At 37.4% G+C, this 16,441-nt stretch overlaps 1 non-coding gene across 1 annotated transcript; it reads left to right on the forward strand.

Moving 5' to 3' along the window:
* The first annotated feature begins 2,469 nt into the window (after positions 1–2,469).
* Positions 2,470–2,577, forward strand: LOC148567894 (small nucleolar RNA R71). The gene has a single exon (XR_015881502.1). It is a non-coding gene; the product is annotated as a small nucleolar RNA R71 (small nucleolar RNA).
* The last annotated feature ends 13,864 nt before the right edge of the window (positions 2,578–16,441 follow it).

Below are 16,441 nucleotides of genomic sequence, written 5' to 3' on the forward strand. Positions count from 1 at the left end.
CACACCAAACTTAGAATTTTGCTCGCCCTCGAGCAATAAAAGAAAGAATAGAAGAAGAAGAAGAAGAAATGGAGGAGAGGGAGAGTGGGGAGTGTTTCGGCCATATGGGTGGGTTTGGGTGGGAAATTGGTTTTGAATTTTTGAAGGTAGGTGGAGTTTATGAGGTAGGTTTATGGGGAAGAGTGGATGGATGTGAGTGGTGAAGAGGTGATGGGGAAGAGAATTTGACGTGATTGGTGAAGGTTTTTTTGGGGAAGAGTGTTTATGGGGTTGTGTGAAAGAAAGTGGTGAGAAGAAGTAAGTGAAGGTAGGTGGGGATCCTGTGGGGTCCACAGATCCTGAGGTGTTCAAGGATTTACATCCCTGCACCCATTAGGCATGTACAAATGCCTTTAAATACAACTCTGGGCGTTCAGCGCCAGGTTGGTGGCCATTTTGGGCGTTCAACGCCCATTTGTGTGCCATTTCTGGCGTTGAACGCCAGAACCATGCCTGTTCTGGCGTTCAGCGCCCAGAAGCTGCCCATTTTGGGCGTTCAGCGCCAGAACCATGCTCTGTTCTGGCGCTGAACGCCAGACAGATGCTCCTCCAGGGTGTGATTTTTCTTCTGCTGTTTTTGATTCTGTTTTCAATTTTTCTATTTATTTTGTGACTCCACATGATCATGAACCTATAAAGACATGAAAAACAATGAAAATAAAAATTAGATAAATAAACATTGGGTTGCCTCCCAACAAGCGCTTCTTTAATGTCAATAGCTTGACAGTGGGCTCTCATGGAGCCTTACAGATGTTCAGAGCATTGTTGAAACTCTCCAACACCAAACTTAGAGTTTGGATATGGGAGTTCAACACCAAACTTAGAGCTTGGTTGTGGCCTCCCAACACCAAACTTAGAGTTTGACTGTGGGGGCTTAGGTTGACTCTGCTTTGAGAGAAGCTTTTCATGCTTCCTCTCCATGGTTGCAGAGGGAGATCCTTGAGTTTTAAACACAAGGGAGTCCTCATTCCATTGAAGGACTATTTCACATCTGTCAACATCAATCACAGCTCTTGCTGTGGCCAGGAAAGGTCTTCCTAGGATGATGGATTCATCCTCTTCCTTTCCAGTATCCAGGACTATGAAATCAGCAGGGATGTAAAGGCCTTCAACCTTTACTAACACGTCCTCTACTTGTCCATAAGCCTGTTTTCTTGAACTGTCTGTCATCTCTAATGAGATTTTAGCAGCTTACACCCCATAGATTCCCAGTTTCTCTATTACAGAGAGGGGCATGAGGTTTATTCCTGAACCAAGGTCACATAGAGCCTTAAAGATCATGGTGCCTATGGTACAGGGTATTATGAACTTTCCAGGATCCTGTCTCTTCTGAGGCAATGTCAGTTGATCCAGATCACTTAGTTCATTAATGAACAAGGGAGGTTCAACTTCCCAAGTATCAATGCCAAATAATTTGGCATTCAGCTTCATGCTTGCACCAAGAAACTTGGCAGTTTGCTCTTCAGTAACATCCTCATTCTCTTCAGAAGAGGAATACTCATCAGAGCTCATGAAGGGCATAAGGAGGTTCAATGGAATCTCTATGGTCTCTAGATGAGCCTCAGAGTCCTTTAGTTCCTCAGAGGGAAGCTCCTTATTGATCACTGGACGTCCTAGGAGGTCTTCCTCCTTGGGATTCACGTCCTCTCCTCTCCTCACAGGTTCGGCCATGGTGCTTATGTCAATGGCCTTGCACTCTCCTTTTGGATTCTCTTCTGTATTACTTGGGAGAGTACTAGGAGGGATTTCAGTGATCCTTTTACTTAGCTGGCCCACTTGTGCTTCTAGATTTCTAATGGAAGATCTTGTTTCATTCATGAAACTTACAGTGGCCTTAGACAGATCAGAGACTAAGTTTGCCAAATTAGAAGTATTTTGTTCAGAGTTCTCTGTCTGTTGCTGAGTGGATGATGGAAAAGGTTTATTATTGTTAAACCTGTTTCTTCCACCATTATTAAAGCCTTGTTGAGGCTTTTGATCCTTCCATGAGAAATTTGGATGATTTCTCCATGATGAGTTATAGGTGTTTCCATAAGGTTTACCTAAGTAATTTACCTCTGCTATTGTAGGGTTTTCAGGATCATAAGCTTCTTCTTCAGAAGATGCCTCTTGAGTACTGTTGGATGCAGCTTGCATTCCATGCAGACTTTGAGAGATCATATTGACTTGCTGAGTCAATATTTTATTCTGAGCCAATATGGCATTCAGAGTATCAACTTCAAGAACTCCCTTCTTCATAGGCGTCCCATTGCTCACAGGATTCCTTTCAGAAGTGTACATGAACTGGTTATTAGCAACCATGTCAATGAGTTCTTGAGCTTCTGCAGGCGTTTTCTTTAGGTGAATGGATCCACCTGCAGAAGTGTCCAGTGACATCTTTGATAGCTCAGATAAACCATCATAAAATATATCCATGATGGTCCATTCTGAAAGCATGTCAGAAGGACACTTTTTGGTCAACTGTTTGTATCTTTCCCAAGCTTCATAGAGGGATTCACCTTCTTTCTGTCTAAAGGTTTGAACATCAGCTCTAAGCTTGCTTAGCTTTTGAGGAGGAAAGCACTTGGCTAAGAAAGCCGTGACCAGCTTATCCCAAGAGTTCAGGCTGTCTTTGGGTTGAGAATCCAACCATAATCTAGCTCTGTCTCTTACAGCAAAAGGGAAAAGCATGAGCCTGTAGACTTCAGGATCTACTCCATTAGTCTTAACAGTATCACATATCTGCAAGAACTCAGTTAAGAACTGAAAAGGATCTTCAGATAGAAGTCCATGAAACTTGCAGTTCTGCTGCATCAGAGAAACTAATTGAGGTTTCAGCTCAAAGTTGTTTGCTCCAATGGCAGGAATGGAGATGCTTCTTCCATGTAAATTGGAATTAGGTGCAGTAAACTCACCAAGCATCTTCCTTACATTATTATTATTTTCGGCTGCCATCTCCTCTTCCTGTTCGAAAATTTCTGAAAGGTTATCTCTGGATTGTTGTATTTTAGCTTCTCTTAGTTTCCTTTTTAGAGTCCTTTCAGGTTCTGGATCTGCTTCCACAAGAATGTTCTTATCCTTGCTCCTGCTCATATGACAAAGAAGAGGGCACAGAATAATAATAATAATAATAATAGAGATCCTTTATACCACAGTATAGGGATCCCTGTGTGAGTAGAAGAAGAGGGGGAGACAAAGAATGTAATGTAATGGAAGAAACACAACTGTGAGGAGGGTTGAGATGTGAGATGAGATGTTAGTAGATGAATAAATAAATAGAAGGAGATGAGGGAGAAGGATTTTCGAAAATAATTTTTGAAAAAGAGTTAGTGATTTTCGAAAATAGTTTTGAAAAAGGTTAGTAGTTTTTCGAAAATTCAAATAAAAAAAATATAATTTAGTTAATTAAAAAGAAATTTTTGAAAAAGGGGGAAGATATTTTCGAAAATTTAGAGAGAGAGAGAGAGTTAGTTGGGTAGTTTTGAAAAAGATAAGAAACAAACAAAAAGTTAGTTAGTTAGTTGAAACAAATTTTGAAAATCAATTTTGAAAAGATAAGAAGATAGGTGGTTAGAAAAGATATTTTGAAAAAAAATAGAATAAGAAGATATTTTTGAAAAGATATGATTGAAATTAGTTTTGAAAAAGATTTGATTTTTAAAATCACAATTAATGACTTGATTCACAAGAAATCATAAGATATGATTCTAGAACTTAAAGTTTGAATCTTTCTTAACAAGCAAGTAACAAACTTGAAATTTTTGAATCAAAACATTAATTGTTATTGTTATTTTCGAAAATTATGATGTAAAAATAAGAAAAAGATTTTTGAAAAATATTTTTATAATTTTCGAAAATAACTAAGAAAAATGAAAAAGATTTGATTTTTGAAAAAGATTTTGAAAAAGATAAGATTTTCAAATTGAAAATTTGATTTGACTCATAAGAAACAACTTGATTTTAAAAAATTTTGAAAAAGTCAATTCAAATTTTCAAATTTGATGATGAGAAAAAGAGAAAGATATTTTTTTTTATTTTTGAATTTTTTAATGAGGAGAGAGAAGAACATGAAAATGATGCAATGCATGAAATTTTTAGATCAAAACAATGAATGCATGCAAGGATGCTATGAATGTCAAGATGAACACCAAGAACACTTTGAATGTCAAGATGAACATCATAGACACAATTTTGAAAAATTTTTAGTGCAAAGAAAACATGCAAGACACCAAACTTAGAATTCTTTAATGCTTACGCACTAAGAATTCAAGAATACATATGAAAAACAAGAAAAGACACAAAACATGCAAATACAAAGATCAAACAAGAAGACTTACCAAGAACAACTTGAAGATCATGAAGAACACTATGAATGCATGAGAATTTTCAAAAAATGCAAGATGCACATGCAATTGACACCAAACTTATAACATGACTCAAGACTCAAACAAGAAACACAAAAATATTTTTGATTTTTATGATTTTCAAATTTTTTTGGATTTTTTTTTTAAAATTATTTGTAAAAAAAAAATAAGGATTCCAAAATTTTTAATATGAATTCCAGGAATCTTGCCATGTTAGTCTAAAGCTTCAGTCTAGGAATTAGACATGGCTCACTAGCCAGCCAAGCTTTCAATGAAAGCTCCGGTCCAAAACACTAGACATGGCCAATGGCCAGCCAAGCTTCAGCAAGATATCAGAATATACTGCTCATTACTTATCAAATATGTAACTTGCCTCTATGCTGATGGTTTGGAAGCCTCAGTCCAAAAGAATTTAGACATGGCTTTGCAGCCAGCCAGGCTTCACATGCTTCATGAAACACTAGAATTCATTCTTAAAAATTTTGAATATAATTATAAAATTTTTGAAAACATTTTTATTTTAAAAATTTTTTTTTTCGAAAACAAAGGAGAAACTTTTGAAAGATTTTTGAAATATTTTTGAAAAGAAAACAAAAAGAAAATTACCTAATCTGAGCAACACGATGAACCGTCAGTTGTCCAAACTCAAACAATCCCCGGCAACGGCGCCAAAAACTTGGTACGCGGAATCGTGATTACACTTTAATTATGTAAAATTCATTGCTCTTTCTTTCCCTGGAAATGGCGCCAAAAACATGATGCCAAGACCATGGTTCACAACTCCGTGTAACTAACCAGCAAGTGCACTAGGTCGTCCAAGTAATACCTTACGTGAGTGAGGGTCGAATCCCACGGAGATTGTTGGTATGAAGCAAGCTATGGTCACCTTGCAAATCTCAGTTAGGCAGATATAAATTGATAATGGTGTTTTCGAATAATAATTAATAGAATAGGGATAGAAATACTTATGTAATTCATTGGTGAGAATTTCAGATAAGCGAATAGAGATGCTTTCGTTCCTCTGAACCTCTGCTTTCCTGCTATCTTCCTCCAATCAGTCTTACTCCTTTCCATGCCTGGCTTTATGCAAGGGCATCACTGTTGTCAGTGGCTACATCCCCTCCTCTCAGTGAAAAATATGCTCACATGCTCTGTCACAGCACGGCTAATCATCTGTCGGTTCTCGATCATGCTGGAATAGGATTCACCCTCCTTTTGCGTCTGTCACTACACCCAGCAATCGCGAGTTTGAAGCTCGTCACAGTCATTCAATCATTGAATCCTACTCGGAATACCACATACAAGGTTTAGACTTTCCGGATTCTCTTGAATGCCGCCATCATTCTAGCTTACACCACGAAGATTCTGATTAAGAGATCTAAGAGATACTCATTCAGTCGAAGGTAGAACGGAAGTGATTGTCAGGCACGCGTTCATAGGGAATGATGATGATTGTCATGTTTATCACATTCAGAGTGAAGTACGAATGAATATCTTAGAAGCGAAACAAGATGAATTGAATAGAAAACAGTAGTACTTTGCATTAATCTTTGAGGAACAGCAGAGCTCCACACCTTAATCTATGGAGTGTAGAAACTCTACCGTTAAAATTACATAAGTGAAAGGTCCAGGCATGGCCGAGATGGCCAGCCCCCAAAACATGATCAATAGATCAAAAGATAATCCAAAGATGTCTAATACAATAGTAAAAGGTCCTATTTATAATAAACTAGTCACTAGGGTTTACAGAAGTAAGTAATTGATGCATAAATCCACTTCCGGAGCCCATTTGGTGTGTGCTTGGGCTGAGCTTGAGTGTTGCACGTGTAGAGGTCCTTCTTGGAGTTGAACGCCAGTTTTTGTGCCAGTTTTGGCGTTCAATTCTGGTTTTGGCTCCTTTTCTGGCGCTGGATGCCAGATTTGGGCAGAAAGCTGGCGTTGAACGCCAGTTTACATCATCTATTCTTGGCCAAAGTATAGACTATTATATATTGCTGGAAAGCCCAGGATGTCTACTTTCCAACGCAATTGGAAGCGCGCCATTTCGAGTTCTGTAGCTCCAGAAAATCCACTTTGAGTGCAGGGAGGTCAGAATCCAACAGCATCAGCAATCCTTCTTCAACCTCTAAATCTGATTTCTGCTCAAGTCCCTCAATTTCAGCCAGAAAATACCTGAAATCATAGAAAAACACACAAACTCATAGTAAAGTCCAGAAATGTGAATTTAACATAAAAACTAATGAAAACATCCCTAAAAGTAACTAGATCCTACTAAAAACATACTAAAAACAATGTCAAAAAGCATATAAATTATCCGCTCATCAAGCAACTATAACAAATCTTATATAATTCAAAGCCCCGGATGTTATCTTTCCAACGCAACTGAAACCGCATCATTTGGACCTTTGTAGCTCAAGTTAAGGTTGTTTAAGTGCGAAGAGGTCGGCTTGACAGCTTTTACGATTCCTTCATTTCTTCATGAGTTCTCCATTTTTACATGCTTTTCATTCATTCCCTTGATCCAATCTTTGCCTCCTAAATCTGAAATCACTTAACAATCATACCAAGGCATCTAATAGAATCAAGGTGAATTAAATTTAGCTATTTTGAGTCCTAAAAGCATGTTTTCACTCTTAAGCACAATTAAAGGAGAAGTTATAAAACCATGCTATTTCATTGAATAAATGTGAGGAAAGGTTATCAAAATGCTCTAAATTCAACACAAGATAAACCCTACAAATGGGGTTTATCAACCTCCCCACACTAAAACCAAGCATGTCCTCATGCTTAAACCAAGAGAAAGCAAAGGATATCAACATTTATTCAATGAGGTCTAACTAAATGCACCCTACCTATATGCAACTATCTACATGAATGCAACTAAATACAAAATTATTCTACCTACTTGGTTAAAAATAAATCAATACTCCAAGACATACATGCACAATTAGGGCTAAGGTCCCATGACGACTCATGAATCCAACCAGTTTAAATATCAAAATGATGTTCAAGTAGACTTGCAAGAAGAATGCTCATGAAAGCCGGGAATCAAGGAATTGAACATCAAACCCTCACCGGAAGTGTTTGCACTCTAGTCGCTCAAGTGTGTAGGGTCGATTCTCTCAATTCTCCCCTAATCATGCTTTCTAAGATTTGTTTTTCTTCTAACAATCAACATATATTTCATGCATGCATACAAGTATCATGAGGTCTTTTCTTTAGGTTGTAATGGGGCTAGGGTCAAGGTAAGGATGCATATTTGGTCAAGTGAGCTTGAAATTTGAATCTTTGATAAGCTTAGACTTCCCACCTAGCCTATGACATTCTATACAATTTCAAAGCTAACCTAACTACCCATTTTTCTCACTTTTTCACATACTCATGTATTCCTTTTCATTTCACAACACTTATGCATTGACCCTGATTGAGCTTGCTTTGGGACATTTTGTCCCCTTTTATTTCTTTCTTTTTCTATTTTTTTCTTTTCTTTTCCATATTTTTTTTCTTTTCCTTTTTCTCATTTTTTTCTTTCTATATACAAGATCATCAATGCATATGGTTTTACATTCATTACACATGAGCATGTACCCAATTCCCAATATTTACAACAAAAATACAAAACTACCCTTTTATTCACCTGATGTCCCAAGATTTCCCACACTTAAATGACACACACACACACACACTAGCCTAAGCTAATCAAAGATCCAAATTAAGGACTTTTATTGTTTTCCTCTTTAAGGCTTGTAATGTGCTAAAATTATGAACAAAGTGGGTTAAGCATAGGTGCAAATTGGCTAACAATGGAAGATAAAACGGTAAGGTCATTTGGGTAAGTGAGCTAAATGAAATGACGGCCTCAATGATATAAATGCATGAATACACAAAATAATAGACATAAAGAATCAAACAAATCAAAGATCACAATCATAGAAAGAGAACAATGCACACAAGAAGGGAAAATAAGTGGTTATAAGATGTAACCAGACCATTAGGCTCAAATCTCATAAGCTTGTATTCTTAGCTCAAAAATCATGTTCCAAAATAATTTCTTTCAAGAAAGTTCAATAAAAAGTTTTCAAATTGGTAGGTTGCCCTAAAAACAATTTCTTGAAAAAGAAATCGTCACCCTAACCAAGTAGTCCTAATAGGAAAGAAGTGGTAAAAATATGTACAAATTCTAACTAACATTGATGACAAGTCATCTTAGCCTATTTTAACTAGTCTTTTTCTTTTGTTTTCATTAGAATTATGCACTTTCTTGAGCTACAAGCAAGCCAATTAGCTAGATTTTCATGTTTCCTCTGATTTAATCAACCATGTATGAATTCATGCTATTTCATGAGGTTTTATACTATAATTGTCACATATTATGATAGAATGAATATCTCATGATTATGAGCATAGCTTTGATGAGTTTGGTTGATTAATTATAGGTGAAGAAAGCTTGGAGAAAGGTTGAAGCAAGAAGGAATAGCTAGGAGTAAAGAGAAGACAATGGAATAAGTGAAATTGAACCAGGAAGCAAAAAGCTGGACCTAAAGTTAGCATCAAACTTTTGCACAAACTTTTGGTTGAAAAGTTAGCCCCCTAACTTGGAGGCTAACGTTGGAACTTGAAAATCATTCCCTGGGTACCAAAAGTTTGCGCCAACGTTAGCCCCCTAACTTTGAGGCTAACGTTGGCATGAAGAAATCCTCCCTGGGCACCAAAAGTTTGCGCCAACGTTAGCCCCCTAACTTTGAGGCTAACATTGGCACATGAAAATCACAAGGAGGAGCAAAAGTTTGCGCCAACGTTAGCCCCCTAACTTGGTGGCTAACGTTGGCGCCACAAGCACACAAGGCAAGGCCAACGTTAGGGTCAAAGTTAGACCCCTAACGTTGGCACCAACGTTCATATCAGCAAATTTTGTGGGCTGCTATGAAAAGTTGGAGCAAAAGTTAGACCCCTAACTTTTGCTCAAACTTTTGGTCCAACTTTTGCAAAACTCAAACCCGGTTCAATTGGTTCACTTTGGTTCTTCTCCAAACTTCAAGAGCAACCAACCAAGGCCTCTTTCAACCCAATTCCACCAAGAGCAAAGGCCCAACTCAAGGCTTGAAGATCATTTGAAGAAAGTGTATAAATAGGATAGAATTCAAGTTCTTCGGGGAGCTTTCCTTTTAAATTTTCATAATAGTTTCCGGAGAGCTTTGGATATTGAGTGATCTTTAATTTCTTTTGTCTTGGGGAAGGAGAATTCACTCCTCTTCCTCTCAGTTTTATTGCTTTCAATTTCAATTACAATTGTCTTGGATCTTGGGTTAGAGAATTGAAGAAATTCTGTTTCAATCTCATCCTTGGATCTCTCTGTTTATTTACTGAATTTGAATTTCTGTTTCCATTACTTGCTTCTCATCTAATTTCTTTGCAATTTACAATTTCCTTGCAATTGTTCTTGTTGGATCTAGGAAGGCATTGAGATCTAGACTTGGTTTTCTAGTCTCTGGGTCCTGAGATCTGATTTCCTATTTCAATTCTCTGTTTACTGCTTTCCATGTTCATCTACTTTGCTGTTTCGGATCTGATTCAATCCCAATTCCCTTTTTCTCTTCTGTTTAATGCGATTTAACTTTTTCTTGTTTAATTTCTGCAAATCCAAGTCCCAATCCCCTTTACAATTCAAGTCATTTACATTCCTTGCACTTTAAGATTCCGCAATTTACATTTCTTGCACTCTAAATTTCTGCAATTTAATTTCTTGTTCTTTAAGATTCAGCAATTTAATTTCCTGCTCTCTTTAATTCCATGCAATTTAAATTCTGCAAATCACCAATCAATCAACCAAATCTTGATTCACTTGACTAAATCAACCACTAAACTAAAATTGATCAATCCTTCAATCCCTGTGGGATCGACCTCACTCCCGTGAGTTTTTATTACTTGATGCGACCCGGTGCACTTGCCGGTTAGATTTGGGTGTTTTGGGAGAAATTCATTTTTCAACAAAATATCTCATCAAACATACAACCTATCATGTAATGCAACAACTATCTAATGAAGAAAATAAAAAAATTGGTGTTGAAAAGGAAATTGTTACCCATGGAGATCGGTCGAACGACCTCCCCACACTTGAATATTGCGCCGTCCTCGATGCATGCAAAGAGGAGCAAGGTGGATGGGTTGCTACAATTGATGAGCTTCTTCGAAAGGTTGTGCGGATGACTTGTTCGTTGCCCCATTTCGAAGCTTTCCCTTTTCCTCCTATCTTGGTGGCCAACCTAAAGGGAGAGAAAAAAAAATAAAATTAAGCCCATAACAAAGATATCAAAGCAAATAGAACATAGGCGGGGGCTAATGCCAAATAAGGGTAAGGTTCTCACTACATGGTAGCTACAACATGTGAGTGAGAAAACAATATAGGCAAAGGGTATATGAACTAACACTTGATGCAAGAGTAAAATCAAAGCATGAACAACATATTGAGCATCAAGTTTAAATAAGAAATAGTGGGTCATGAAAAACAATATTAGGTCATATCAATGCACAAAGACACAAGAGTCATACAAGATTAAGCATTGATTTAAAAGTTTCATCACCCAACAATATCAAACAAGTCAAGAGGCACCAAAATAATGCAAGAAATTCTCAACAATTAAGTAGGAAAATTCAACACCATTATTAAAATAAGAAACCTAAAAAAAAGAAAATTACAACAAGCTATAAAATCAAAATTAAAATGTAATGAATGAAAGTAAGCAAATGCAATAAAAGAAAATAGAAGAAAATAAAAAAAAATTAGTATTTTATTTATTTATTTATTTTTTTTTATTAAATTTTTTTTTTCAAGAGTGAAAGAAGAAAGGTAGAAAGAAAGTAGAAGAAAAGAAGAAAGAAGAAGAAAGGAGAAAGGAAAAAGGAGAAAGGAGAAAGGAGAAAGGAGAAAAACAGGGTGCAAATCCACACGTACGCGCGCATGGCGCGCGCACGTCGATGGCTTTTTTTTTTCTTTTTTTTCGAGAGTGACGCGTACGCGTCATGTACACGTACGCGCAAGTGGTGTTGTGCCAAAGGCACAATGCGCGCGCAGCGTTCGCATAACTATCGGGTTTTGGGCTTGGGGTGGAATTTCTTAATCCACGCGTACGCGTACATGGTGCGTGCGCGCGGATAGGCGAAAATGCTTGATGCACGTATACGCGCGCAGTGCGCGTATGCGCGGATGGCGCTCTGTTTTTTTTTTTTAATTTTTTCTATGTTTTTGCACCAATCTAAGCATTCCAAACCTCCAAACAACTACCAAAACACCATAAAATCTTATTTAACATACTAAACTACCAAACAAACTCAGCAAATCAATCAAAACATGAAATTAAACTATTTTAACCAATATGTGCAAAAGAGAAAAAAAAGAAAGATTTTACCATGGTGGGGTGTCTCCCACCTAGCACTTTTGTTTATTGTCCTTAAGTTGGACTTATGGGGAGCTCCTCTCAAGGTGGCTTGTGCTTGAAACTATCCTTGAACCTCCACCAATTCTTGAATCTCCAATAAGCTCCATTCTTCAAAGTTAATATCTTCAAGCTTTGATGGAGTTCTGCACAAGCTATGAGCTTCCAAATTTGATTTTCCTTGTGCGATCCGGGATCCCACACTTTATTTTCACACCCGTCTTGAAGTTGATCATTGTTAGTCCATCCGGGTGGCATGGCCTTGGAATTCTCAAAGAAGCCTCCAAACAACTTCCTAGACCCATGAAATTTGGTTCTACACCAACCATTGCTCTTGAATTTTGAGCTTGCAACCATCATGAGCTTAGAATGACGTTTCCAACCACTACACAACTCTTTCCTACTCTTAACTCCACAAAGATCTCTAAGTTGACCATCATTTTCAATCAAACCATATTCAAGTGAGAAAGTAGAGCTTAGGGATAAGAATTTTACCCACTTGAATGTTGTGTAGGATGGTGACTTAGGAGAGGGTGGTCCCAATGATCTTGCAAGCTCCATTCCTTTGTGCTCTTCCTTGACTATCCCCACCTCTTCACAAGCTTCTTCAATTTCAACCTTTTCCCTTTTATCACTTGGCTTTGTGTTGTCTTCAAGAATTTCATCTTGCCCAATTGGAGGTGATTCAATTTTGGATAGGAATTCATTGATGAATGAATCCATCCCTTGATCAACCTCTTCATATTCTTCAATTTCGATATACACCAATTCAACTTTTTCCCCTTGGTAGCTTTCTTCTGATTCGCTCTCTTTCTCATTGCTCACCAAGGGTATGGGAGGTTGTGCACATTCTTCTATAATTTCAACTTCATGTCCAATGGGAGAGGATTCCATTATAGAGAGAAATTCATCCATGATTGAATACATCTCTTGATAAGCCTCTTCCAAGTCTCCAATGATGATATGCCTTGGAGGTTGCGCACCCTCCTTAACATTAATATCAAGCTTCTTGGAAGAGTGCTCTATGATGCTACATTCCCATGGACTTTCAACATCTCCTAGATCTTCAACCACTTCTTCCTTTTCTTCAATGATCATAGGCTCCTCCAATTGTTCTAACACAAAGTGGCATCCCTCATTTTCCACCGGAATTTTCAATCTCTCCTTCATGCTATGCTCTTCAATTGATTCTTCACATGTAGCTATGGAAGCACCTTGTGTTCAAGCATTGGTAGGCTAAAGTATGCACTACCTTGGTCAAGTTAGTCACAAACTCTAGGGTGTTCCTTTGCATATCCACTTTTCCTTGATGTAGCAAGGTGAGAGAGTCATCTATTGGGGCTTGGGGTGGATAAGAGGGTTCATTATTTTGGAGAGAGGGTTCATAGTAGGAAGGTGGTTCTTCTTGGTAAGGGTATGGAAGTGGTGTACATTGAGGTGGTTCTTCATAGTAGTCATGATAGAGTTGTGGTGGTTCTAAAGGTTCTTGCTCATAATGGTCATAAGAATATGGTATGGGTGATTGGTCATGTGATGGATGTGGATCATAGGAAGGTGTTTGGCAGTGAGAGGCTTGTGAGAATGGTTGAGGTTCATGTTGAGGATAAGAGTTATAGGCATATGATGGTGGTAGTTGATTTTCACATAAAGTTTCACCATAGCTATTGAATTGACATGCATTAGGATGGAAATTATACCTATACGCATCCGGAGGTTGTTACCAATAGGAGTGATCAATTCCTTGAGGCTCCTACCATCTTTGTTGGTTCCATCCATAATGAGTGTCATCATTGAAGTTCACATTTCCTACAACATAATTAGAACCAAACTTATAGCCAAAGTGAGAATTCATAATAGCAAGAGAAAATAAAAGCAAAAATCAAATAAGAAGCAAGAAAATTAAATCCTAAAACTAGCAAGAACTAACAAAAGCAAACATACAAACATATCAAGTCATCTAATAGAATCAAGGTGAATTAAATTTAGCTATTTTGAGTCGTAAAAGCAGGTTTTCACTCTTAAGCACAATTAAAGGAGAAGTTATAAAACCATGCTATTTCATTGAATAAATGTGAGGAAAGGTTATCAAAATGCTCTAAATTCAACACAAGATAAACCCTACAAATGGGGTTTATCAGTACGCGTCAGGTATGCGCACGCGTTGCTGTGAAAATCTCCAGATCATGCGCACGCGTGAGCCATGCGTGCCCGTCGATGCTCGCTGGTTGTCTCCTTTATTTCTTGTGCTCCTTCCTTTTTTGCAAGCTTCCTCTCCATCCTCTAAGCCATTCCTGCCCTATAAAGCCTCAAAACACTGAACACACAGATCACGGTATCGAATGGCATAAAGAAGGATTTAAAATACACAAATTAAAGGCTTAGGAAGCAAGTTTTCAATTATGGAACAAAACTAGGAAGGAATTGTAAAATCATGCAAATTATATGAATAAGTGGCAAAGACTTGATGAAACCACTCAATTGAACACAAGATAAATCATAAAATAGTGGTTTATCAACATCCCCACACTTAAACATTAGCATGTCCTCAGGCTTAGCTCAAGGAGATCAAAAGACTAAATAAGGGAAAGTAAGACTCATGAAATGCAACCTATGTATGAATGCAACTATATGCTAAAATGATTCTGCCTACTTGGTTAAAAGTAAATAAGTTCTTCAAGACAAACATAAATCAGATATCACTAATTAAAATCATACAGTAAAGACAAGTAAACTTGTAAGAAGACAGCTCATGAAAGCAGGAAACATAGAATCAAGCATTGAACCCTCATTGATAGTGTATGTGCACTCTAATCACTCAAGTGTATAGGGTAATCACTCTACTCTTCTCTAGTCATGCTTTCTAAACTGTGTTCTTCACCTAACCAATCAACAAGTATTTAATGTACTAATGCAAACATCATGAGGTCTTTTCAAGGTTGTAATGGGGCTAAGGTAAAGGTGAGGGTATATATATGGCTAAGTGAGCTATAAATTGAATCCTTGATTAACCTAAGCTCTTACCTATACATACACTCTCTATACTTTTAAAATCATGCCTAGCTACCCAAAGTTCCCACTTTTGCATATTTGACATACTCGTGCATCAACTTTTCTTTTAATTTTCAGCACATATGCATTGATCTTTTTCTTTAACTTAACATTGGGGTAATTTTGTCCCCTTATTTATTTATTTAATTATTGAATATTTTTAGATTTTGTTTTTTAAAAGTAAAAGTGAACATAACTTATCAATGCACATGGATTTTTAATTTTTCTGGTCTCACATGAGTAGGTACCCAAATTCCTAATATTTTATCAAAGTAAAAACATAACATATTCCCTTATTAACCCATGTTCCCACAGTTTTCCCACACTTAATTGACACACAATTTCTATCTTAAGCTAACCAAAGATTCAATTGGGGTGTTTAATTGTTTTTCTGCTTAAGGCTAGTGATGTAGTAAAATATAGAACAAATAGGGATTAAAAGGCTCAAAGTGGCTAACAAAGGTAAATGGAAGGGTAGGCTATTTGGGATAAGTGAGCAAAAATAATTAATGGCCTCAATCATATGCATGCATATAAATACATTAAATATTGGACATATAGGATGGAACAAAATAAAAATTACAATCATAGAGAAGAAAACACACAAGAATAAAATATTATGGTTAAATAGTGTAACCATGTAATTAAGCTCAAATCTCACAGGTTGTGTGTTCTTAGCTATCATTCATGTTCCAATTTACAGTCTTCAAACAAGTTTAACACAAAAGTTTTAATTTAAATTATAGAAATTTTCAAAATAGAGTCTTGAAAAGAAACTTATTATTTTTCAACCAAATAGAACATGCATGCAAACACCTATTACTTTGAAATTTTTCCTATCCTAACAAAAGAAAAAAATGACCTATTGGTGTTAAGAAAGAGTAGTTACTTCCGGAAGTCAGGTACTAACCGACCTCCCTACAGTTAAAGCTTGGCACCATCCTCGATGCCATCAGTCAGGAACAAAGGGGGGCTGGTAACAGCATCTCCACAGTCGGGGTTGTCATGGCTCCCAGTGCTGGTAGGTGAAGTGGAGTCTGGAGGTACGTTGTCACGATTCAGGTGGGTGGTTGCCAACAATCAGCTCCTTGAGGTATGTAAATCGATGCTTGTTACGGCGCTCTCTTTTCTTTGCCTGCTGGTCAAGTCGGTCCAACCTCTCAAATATCTAAAGAAGCAGTTGATTTATTGAAGGCGCTTGTGATGTGGAAGGGGAAGGAATATCTCCGGTCGGTTCTGTAGGCCGGCTAGTAGTGGCTGCTGGGGGTCTGATGTATTTCCCGTTAGGGACGTACTGATCATCCCGTGGAAGTATGGCCTTGGTGTCCTGGTGTACGAAATCGTGATTGTTCGTTCCCCATTAACAGCGCCAAAAACTCAGCACGCACGTTTGCAATCTTAAATTCTTTTTCACAATTTTGATACAACTAACCAGCAAGTGCACTGGGTCATCCAAGTAATAAACCTTACGTGAATAAGGGTCGATCCCACGGAGATTGTCGGCTTGAAGCAAGCTATGGTCACCTTGTAAATCTCAGTCAGGCGGATTCAAATGGTTATAGAGTTTTAATAATTAAA

The sequence above is a fragment of the Arachis ipaensis genome, chromosome B4, assembly GCF_059453495.1.
Source record: "Arachis ipaensis isolate K30076 ecotype BB chromosome B4, ASM5945349v1, whole genome shotgun sequence".
Lineage (NCBI taxonomy): Eukaryota > Viridiplantae > Streptophyta > Magnoliopsida > Fabales > Fabaceae > Arachis > Arachis ipaensis.